Source organism: Anomaloglossus baeobatrachus, chromosome 10 (assembly GCF_048569485.1).
Source record: "Anomaloglossus baeobatrachus isolate aAnoBae1 chromosome 10, aAnoBae1.hap1, whole genome shotgun sequence".
Taxonomy (NCBI): Eukaryota; Metazoa; Chordata; class Amphibia; order Anura; family Aromobatidae; genus Anomaloglossus; species Anomaloglossus baeobatrachus.
This window is the reverse complement of record NC_134362.1, coordinates 197,233,996-197,243,727: the sequence shown is the minus strand read 5'-3', so window position 1 is coordinate 197,243,727 and position 9,732 is coordinate 197,233,996. Positions and strand designations below refer to the sequence as shown.

At 52.6% G+C, this 9,732-nt stretch overlaps 1 non-coding gene across 1 annotated transcript; it reads left to right on the top strand.

The window, feature by feature from the left end:
- The first annotated feature begins 8,385 nt into the window (after positions 1 to 8,385).
- Positions 8,386 to 8,459, top strand: TRNAT-AGU (transfer RNA threonine (anticodon AGU)). The gene has a single exon. It is a non-coding gene; the product is annotated as a tRNA-Thr (tRNA).
- The last annotated feature ends 1,273 nt before the right edge of the window (positions 8,460 to 9,732 follow it).

The window sequence follows — 9,732 nt, the reverse complement described above, 5'->3', positions numbered from 1 at the left end:
AGCCCTTCCCTACATGGAGGCAACCGCCGCCTGCAGGACTCTTCTACTTAGGCTGGCATCCGCCTAAGCGTAGGCATGCACCTGATAACGCTTGGTGAAGGTGTGCAGACTCGCCCAGGTAGCCGCCTGGCACACCTGCTGAGCCGTAGCCTGGTGCCGTAATGCCCAGGACGCACCCACGGCTCTGGTAGAATGGGCCTTCAGCCCTGATGGAACCGGAAGCCCCGCAGAACGGTAGGCTTCAAGGATTGGTTCCTTGATCCATCGAGCCAGGGTGGATTTGGCAGCCTGCGACCCCTTGCGCTGACCAGTGACAAGGACAAAGAGTGCATCCGATCGGCGCAGGGGCGCCGTGCGGGAAATGTAGATTCTGAGTGCTCTTCACCAGATCCAACAATGCAAATCCATTTCATATCGATGAAATGGATAAGGACAAAAGGAAGGTAAGGAGATATCCTGATTGTGATGAAAAGGGGATACCACCTTAGGGAGAAACTCCGGAATCGGGCGCAGCACTACCTTGTCTTGGTGAAACACCAGGAAAGGAGCTTTGGATGACCGCGCTGCTAGCTCGGACACTCTCCGAAGAGACGTGACCGCTACCAGAAAAGCCACTTTCTGTGAAAGTCGAGAAAGTGAAACATCCCTCAGAGGCTCGAAGGGCGGCTTCTGGAGAGCAATTAGTACCCTGTTCAGATCCCATGGGTCTAACGGCCTCAGTACGGAGGGACAATGTGACAAACCCCCTGCAGGAACGTGCGTACCTGAGGAAGTCGTGCTAGGCGCTTCTGAAAGAATACAGACAGCGCTGGAACTTGTCCTTTAAGGGAGCCGAGCAACAAACCTGTTTCCCAACCAGATTGCAGGAAGGAAAGAAAAGTAGGCAATGCAAATGGCCAGGGAGACACTCCCTGAGCAGAGCCCTAAGGTAAGAATATCTTCCACGTCCAGTGGTAGATCTTGGCAGACGTCGGCTTCCTAGCCCGTCACATGGTGGCAATGACGTCATGAGATAATCCTGAAGACGCTAGGATCCAGGACTCAATGGCCACACAGTCAGGTTCAGGGCCGTAGGATTCAGATGGAAAACGGCCCTTGGGACAGTAAGTTTGGCCGGTCTGGTAGTGCCCACGGCTGGCCGACCGTGAGATGCCACAGATCCGGGTACCACGACCTCCTCTGCCAGTCTGGGGTGACGAGGATGGCGCGGCGGCAATCGGAGCTGATCTTGCGTAGCACTCTGGGCAACAGTGCCAGAGGTGGAAACACATAGGGTAGCTGGAACTGCGACCCATCCTGAACTAAGGCGCCTGCCGCCAGAGCTCGTTGATCGTAAGACCACACCATGAAACTTGTGACCTTGGTGTTGTGCCTAGACGCCATTAGGTCGACGTCCGGCCTCCCCCGAAGGCCCCAGATTTCCTGAAACACGTCTGGGTGCAGAGACCATTCCCCTGCGTCCATACCCTGGCGACTGAGGAAGTCTGCTTCCCAGTTTTCTACGCCCGGGATGTGAACTGCGGATATGGTGGATGCTCTGTCTTCCACCCACATCAGAGTCCGCCGGACTTCTTGGGAGGCTTGCCGACTGCGTATTCTGCCTTGGTGGTTGATGTATGCTACCGCTGTGGAGTTGTCCGACTGAACTCGGATCTGTTTGCATTCCAGCCACTGCTGGAAGGCTTGCAGGGCAAGATACACTGCTTAGATTTCCAGCACATTGATCTGAAGGGTGGACTCCTGCTGAGTCCACGTACCCTGAGCCCTGTGGTGGAGAAAGACTATTCTCCACCCTGACAGACTCACGTCTGTCGTGACCACCGTCCAGGATGGGGGTAGGAAGGACCTTCCTTTTGACAATGAGGTGGGAAGAAGTCACCACTGAAGAGAGTCTTTGACCGTCTGAGAAAGGGAGACGTTCCTGTCTAGGGACGTCGACTTCCCATCGCTTTGGCGGAGAATGTCCCATTGAAGTGGACGCAGATGAAACTGCGCGAAAGGGACTGCCTCCATTGCTGCTACCATCTTCGCTAGGAAGTGCATGAGGCGTCTTAAGGGGTGTGACTGGCCTTGAAGGAGAGACTGCACCCCCGTCTGTAGTGAACGCTGTTTGTCCAGCGGAAGCTTCACTATCGCTGAGAGAGTATAAAACTCTATGCCAAGATATGTCAGTGATTGGGTCGGTGTCAGATTTAACTTTGAAAAGTTGATGATCCACCCGAAACTCTGGAGAGTCTCCAGCGCAACGTTCAGGCTGCGTTGGCATGCCTCTTGAGAGGGTGCCTTGACAAGTAGATCGTCCAAGTAAGGGATCACAGAGTGACCCTGAGAGTGCAGGACAGCTACCACTGCTGCCATGACCTTAGTGAAGACCCGTGGGGCTGTCGCCAGACCTAAGGGCAGGTCTACGAACTGAAGATGCTCGTCTTCTATAACGAATCGCAGCAAACGCTGGTGCTCTGGAGCAATCGGCACGTGGAGATAAGCATCCTGATGTCTCTTGATGCTAGGAAATCTCCTTGAGACCTTGAGGCAATGACGGAGCGGAGGGATTCCATCCGGAACCGCCTGGTTTACACTGCTTTTTGAGCAGTTTTAGGTCTAGAACGGAACGGAAGAGCCGTCCTTTTTTGGCACCACAACCAGATTGGAGTAAAAACCGTGACCTTGTTCCTGAAGAGGAACAGGGATTACCACTCCTTCTGCCTGCAGAAGAGCATCGGCTCGGTCGAGAGGTGGGGAAGTTCTGAAGAATCGAGCCGGAGGACGAGAACAAAACTCTATCCTGTACACGTGAGACAAAATGTCTCTCACCCACCGGTCTTTGACCTGTGGCAGCTAAATGCCGCCAAAGCGGGAGAGTCTGCCACCGACCGCGGATGTGGAGAGAGAGGGCTGAAAGTCATGAGGAAACCGCCTTGGTAGCGGTTCCTCCGGCTGCCTTCTTTGGGCGTGATTGAGCCCGCCAGGAGTCTGAGCCCCTCTGAGCCTTTTGAGTCCTTTTGGACTAGGAAAATTGGGACCAGCCCGAGCCTGGAAAGGACCGAAACATCGACTGTCCTTCCTTGGGTTTTGTTTGATCTGGGCTGGTGTAAGGAAGAATCCTTACCCTTGGCCTGTTTAATGATTTCATCCAATCGCTCAGCCAACAGTCTGTCACCAGATAATGGCAAACTGGTTAAGCCCTTTTTGGAAGCAGGAGCTGCCTTCCATTCCCTTAACCCCAAGGGTCTGCGCAAAACCACGGAGTTGGCGTACGCCACCGGCGTACGGCTCGTAGAGTCCAGGACAGCATGAATAGCGTAAGTCGCAATGCATGCGAGGTTAAGGACGCCACCTGCGGCACAGATGTACGTGTGACAGTGTTTATCTGCGCAAGACCAGCTGAAATAGCTTGGAGTGCCCATACGGCTGCGAATGCCGGAGCAAACGACACGCCGATAGCTTCACAGACAGATTTCAACCAGAGGTCCATCTGTCTGTCAATGGCATCTTTAAGTGAAGTCCCATCTTCCACTGCAACTATGGAGGATGGCTCGGCGGAGAAAAGCTTGTCTGGATAAGCGTAGTGTTTCTGGACTGCTCCTCTGAGTCAGAGAGGCCCAAAAAGTACTGAATTTACGCTTGGGATACCTGAAATGGAATTTCTCCTGCTGAAGCTGCCTCCTCCACTGGAGGGGCTGAGGGAGAAATATCCACCAGTGTATTGATGGGCGCTATGAGATCATTCACCATGGCGTCCCATTAGGAGCATCCAGAATGAAAGCGGTCTCAGGATCAGAAACCTGATCAGCTACCTCATCATACAGAGAACCTCTCGCTGAGACCCTGACCAGTGTGTGAAGTCGAGGGTCTCTCCCAGCGAGCTCGCTTAGGCTGTCTGGGACTGTCGTCCGTGTCAGAGCCTTCAGTCTGGGATGTATGGGACCCCCTTGGAGCACGGATTAGTTCCAACTGAGGGAGACCGGGGAGCCTTGATTCAACAATGCCCATGGTCTGAGTCACCGCCCTGGACTGCAAAGTTGCTCGAATTTTGTTCATAGTCAAAGACATTTTATCAGCAAAAAAACTGCAAACTCTGTCCTCTGGACAGTTTCACAGGTGGCCCTCTCTGGGCCACCACTAGCAGAGACTCTACCCATTAGGGGTTAGTGGAACCTGCCGGTAAAACAGCCTCACGTGCGGTACAGACAGCATAGAAAGCCTGTGCCTTGGCCCCCTTGCTCTATGCTGACGACATGCTGTTGTCTCCTCAGAGCTATCTAGGGGTATATCGCCAAGAAGCGACCGTACAGCCACAAGTCTCAGCCGCGCCGCAGCCTCCAGCGCGGCAGTTTCCCACAGATAAACTCACTCAGCTAAGCTGCAGTGAGTATAGTCCAAGCGCGCAGCGCTGTTGTCCTCGGCGCACTAACACGCCCAGCAATGCTGGCGTGTGTCTGTGTATGGTCTTGCAAATATAAGTACAAGGATAAAGTACACAAAAAAACACTGTGGCAATAGTGGGGTCAGCACCAAGGTGCTGCTTACCGCCCGCATAAGCGGGTAAGTGGTCGCCAGAATCCCTTTGCTGGGTCTCCCAGAGCCTGTGTCCGTTCTCCAGCTTAGATTGCCTGCAGGAATGGCTGCCGGCGTCCTGTGAAGAGGGGCGGGCCGTGGGCGTGCCCCAGACAAGAGCGGGAAACTGGCGTCCCCCTGTGCCCAGTGAGAGAGCTGGAGTATGTAAATAAGACTCCAGCCCTCGGCGCTGATCATTGTACAGCGTCTCGCCCCTTCCCTGACTGGCAGGGTTGGGGGCGGGAACGAAACGTAACTAGGCCGCAAAAGCCGGGGACTAGATTTATAAGCGCTGCCGTCGTAAAAGCACGGCAGCGCGAAAGTCCCCGGCGCACCACAAGTCTCAGCCGCGCCGCAGCTCCAGCAGCGGCTGGCGCGGTAGTTCCCGACACATAAACTCACTCAGCAAAGCTGCAGTGAGTAAAGACCAAGCGCGCAGCGCTACTGTCCCCGGCGCACTAACACACCCAGCAACGCTGGAGTGTGTCTGTGCATAGACTGTACGGGGACACAGAGTACCTTAACGTTGCAGGGCCTGTCCCTGACGATACTCCGCTCCATTCCAGCAGGATCTCCGGGTCTGTGGATGGAGCCCGGCCTCAGAGCCTGGAGGCCGGTAAGATCCCACTTCACCAGAGCCCTCAGGGGGATGGGGAAGGAAAGCAGCATGTGGGCTCCAGCCTCCGTACCCGCAATGGGTACCTCAACCTTAACAAACACCGCCGACAAGAGTGGGGTGAGAAGGGAGCATGCTGGGGGCCCTAGTATGGGCCCTCTTTTCTTCCATCCGACATAGTCAGCAGCTGCTGCTGACTAAAACAGTGGAGCTATGCGTGGATGTCTGACCTCCTTCGCACAAAGCTTGAAAACTGAGCAGCCGTGATCCCACGGGGGGTGTATAGCCAGAAGGGGAGGGGCCTTACACTTTTTAGTGTAATACTTTGTGTGGCCTCCGGAGGCAGTAGCTATACACCCAATCGGCTGGGTCTCCCAATGGAGCACCGAAGAAAGGGACATTATTACTGTGCAGGGCACACAGGGGGCATTATTACTGTGCAAGGCACACAGGGGGCATTATTACTGTGCAGGACACAGAGGAGGCATTATTACTGTGCAGGACACAGAGGGGACATTATTACTGTGCAGGACACACAGGGGGCATTATTACTGTGCAAGGCACACAGGGGGCATTATTACTGTGCAGGACACAGAGGGGGCATTATTACTGTGCAGGGCACACAGGGGGCATTATTACTGTGCAGGGCACACAGGGGGCATTATTACTGTGCAGGACACAGAGGGGACATTATTACTGTGCAGGGCACAAAAGGGACATTATTACTGTGCAGGGCACACAGGGGGCATTATTACTGTGCAAGGCACACAGGGGGCATTATTACTGTGCAGGACACAGAGGAGGCATTATTACTGTGCAGGACACACAGGGGGCATTATTACTGTGCAGGGCACACAGGGGGCATTATTACTGTGCAGGGCACACAGGGGACATTATTACTGTGCAGGGCACAAAAGGGACATTATTACTGTGCAGGGCACACAGGGGGCATTATTACTGTGCAAGGCACACAGGGGGCATTATTACTGTGCAGGACACAGAGGAGGCATTATTACTGTGCAGGACACAGAGGGGACATTATTACTGTGCAGGACACACAGGGGGCATTATTACTGTGCAAGGCACACAGGGGGCATTATTACTGTGCAGGACACAGATGGGGCATTATTACTGTGCAGGACACACAGGGGGCATTATTACTGTGCAGGGCACAGAGGAGGCATTATTACTGTGCAGGGCACACAGGGGGCATTATTACTGTGCAGGACACACAGGGGGCATTATTACTGTGCAGGGCACAAAGGGGCATTATTACTGTGCAGGGCACAGAGGAGGCATTATTACTGTGCAGGGCACACAGGGGGCATTATTACTGTGCAGGGCACACAGGGGGCATTATTACTGTGCAGGGCACAGAGGGGGCATTATTACTGTGCAGGGCACACAGGGGGGCATTATTACTGTGCAGGGCACAGAGGGGGCATTATTACTGTGCAGGGCACAGAGGGGGCATTATTACTGTGCAGGGCACATAGGGGGGCATTATTACTGTGCAGGACACAGAGGGGGCATTATTACTGTGCAGGGCACAGAGGGGGCATTATTACTGTGCAGGGCACAGAGGGGGCATTATTACTGTGCAGGGCACAGAGGGGGCATTATTACTGTGCAGGGCATAAAGGGGCATTATTACTGTGCAGGGCACAGAGGGGGCATTATTACTGTGCAGGGCACAGAGGGGGCATTATTACTGTGCAGGGCACACAGGGGGGCATTATTACTGTGCAGGGCACAGAGGGGGCATTATTACTGTGCAGGACACAGAGGAGGCATTATTACTGTGCAGGACACAGAGGGGACATTATTACTGTGCAGGACACACAGGGGGCATTATTACTGTGCAAGGCACACAGGGGGCATTATTACTGTGCAGGACACAGAGGGGGCATTATTACTGTGCAGGACACACAGGGGGCATTATTACTGTGCAGGGCACAGAGGAGGCATTATTACTGTGCAGGGCACACAGGGGGCATTATTACTGTGCAGGACACACAGGGGGCATTATTACTGTGCAGGGCACAAAGGGGCATTATTACTGTGCAGGGCACAGAGGAGGCATTATTACTGTGCAGGGCACACAGGGGGCATTATTACTGTGCAGGGCACACAGGGGGGCATTATTACTGTGCAGGGCACAGAGGGGGCATTATTACTGTGCAGGACACAGAGGAGGCATTATTACTGTGCAGGACACAGAGGGGACATTATTACTGTGCAGGACACACAGGGGGCATTATTACTGTGCAAGGCACACAGGGGGCATTATTACTGTGCAGGACACAGAGGGGGCATTATTACTGTGCAGGACACACAGGGGGCATTATTACTGTGCAGGGCACAGAGGAGGCATTATTACTGTGCAGGGCACACAGGGGGCATTATTACTGTGCAGGACACACAGGGGGCATTATTACTGTGCAGGGCACAAAGGGGCATTATTACTGTGCAGGGCACAGAGGAGGCATTATTACTGTGCAGGGCACACAGGGGGCATTATTACTGTGCAGGGCACACAGGGGGCATTATTACTGTGCAGGGCACAGAGGGGGCATTATTACTGTGCAGGGCACACAGGGGGGCATTATTACTGTGCAGGGCACAGAGGGGGCATTATTACTGTGCAGGGCACAGAGGGGGCATTATTACTGTGCAGGGCACACAGGGGGGCATTATTACTGTGCAGGGCACAGAGGGGGCATTATTACTGTGCAGGGCACAGAGGGGGCATTATTACTGTGCAGGGCACAGAGGGGGCATTATTACTGTGCAGGGCACAGAGGGGGCATTATTACTGTGCAGGGCATAAAGGGGCATTATTACTGTGCAGGGCACAGAGGGGGCATTATTACTGTGCAGGGCACACAGGGGGGCATTATTACTGTGCAGGACACAGAGGGGGCATTATTAGTGTTATATCATCAGTATGGTATATATAATGCTCAGTATGATGGCATTACTCGGCCACTATGTGGCGGTAATATTTATATACCTGTAAATCTGCACACAAAAATATTCTATAGTCAGTTCCAATTTAAAAAATATTCTGGATAATAAAATAAAATACTAACAATTAAAAAAACAACATTATAAGAAAAAAAAATAAAAATAAATAAAGCAGCCAATTACCAGCAGTGTCGTCCTCGGGTGGTGGAGCTGAGGGGGGCTGTTTTGAGCCTGCACCTCCGTGCGGCGCCGTGGCTTAGTTGGTTAAAGCGCCTGTCTAGTAAACAGGAGATCCTGGGTTCGAATCCCAGCGGTGCCTTTTTTTTTTTTTTTTTTTTTTTTTAAATTTTTATTTTTAATGCCCTTATTTTTCTTCTTTACTTTTTCTTTTCTTTTTCTCACTATATTGATATAATTTACACCCTAGTGTTTACTAGCAGCATCGTCAGCTTTATGACAAGCACGTGACGTCCACATTCATCATGCTCTTCGCTATAGCGGCTGCCATCTTCTGTGCAGAGAAGGGTCGTGCCCCGAGTTCTTCTTGCAGCTAATAATTAATATTATCGGTGACGTCATATAAAATTACGTCATATATTTTATAATGTGGTCGTAGGAATTATTACTGTGTGTAGCGCCATCTAGCGGCGGCGGCGCGGTATAGTTCGGCTATTGAAAGTATTGATATGTATAGCGCGCCATCTAGCGGCCGAACCGGAGATGACTGTGTGTGACGTCATATGGAGAAGGCAAATTGCCGTTTTTGTTGCCTTTTTTCCTTATATTTTTTTGTATTTTGCCTCCATTTACAGGAGCGACCCCCACAGTGAGAGTGACGAGGTAAAAGGCTGCAGTCTGTGGTGTTACATGCACGTTTACCGGCTCCTCATACACAACCGAAGTGTCACAGGCGAATTTCATTGACGTCCATTGAGCCTGTCTGAGCCCAATGCGAATTCCAGTGAGAGAGTGTCCCCCATAATCTGTGCCAGCCTCAGTACTCTATTATCATCCAGAGAGTGCCCCCCATAACCAGTGCCAGCTGCAGTACCCTATTATCATCCAGAGAGTGCCCCCATAACCTGTGTCAGCCTCAGTGCCCCATTATCATCCAGAGAGTGCCCCCCATAGCTTGTGGCAGCTGCAGTACCCCGTTATTATCCAGAGAGTCCCCCATAACCTGTGCGAGCTGCAGTACCCCATCATCATGCAGAGAGTGGCCTCCCATAACCTGTACCAGCTGCAGTACCCCCATTATCATTCAGGGAGTGCCCCCCATAATTTGTGCCAGCCTCAGTACCCCATTATCATCCAGAGAGTGCCCCCCATAACCTGTGCCAGCTGCAGTACCCCATTATCATCCAGAGAGTGCCCCCATAACCTGTGTCAGCCTCAGTACCCCATTATCATCCAGAGAGTGCCCCCCATAACCTGTGCCAGCTGCAGTACCCTATTATTATCCAGAAAGTGCCCCCCATAACCTGTGCCAGCTGCAGTACCCCATTATCATCCAGAGAGTGTCCCCACATAACTTGTACCATCTGCAGTACCCCCATTATCATCCAGAGAGTGCCCCCCATAACCTGTGCCAG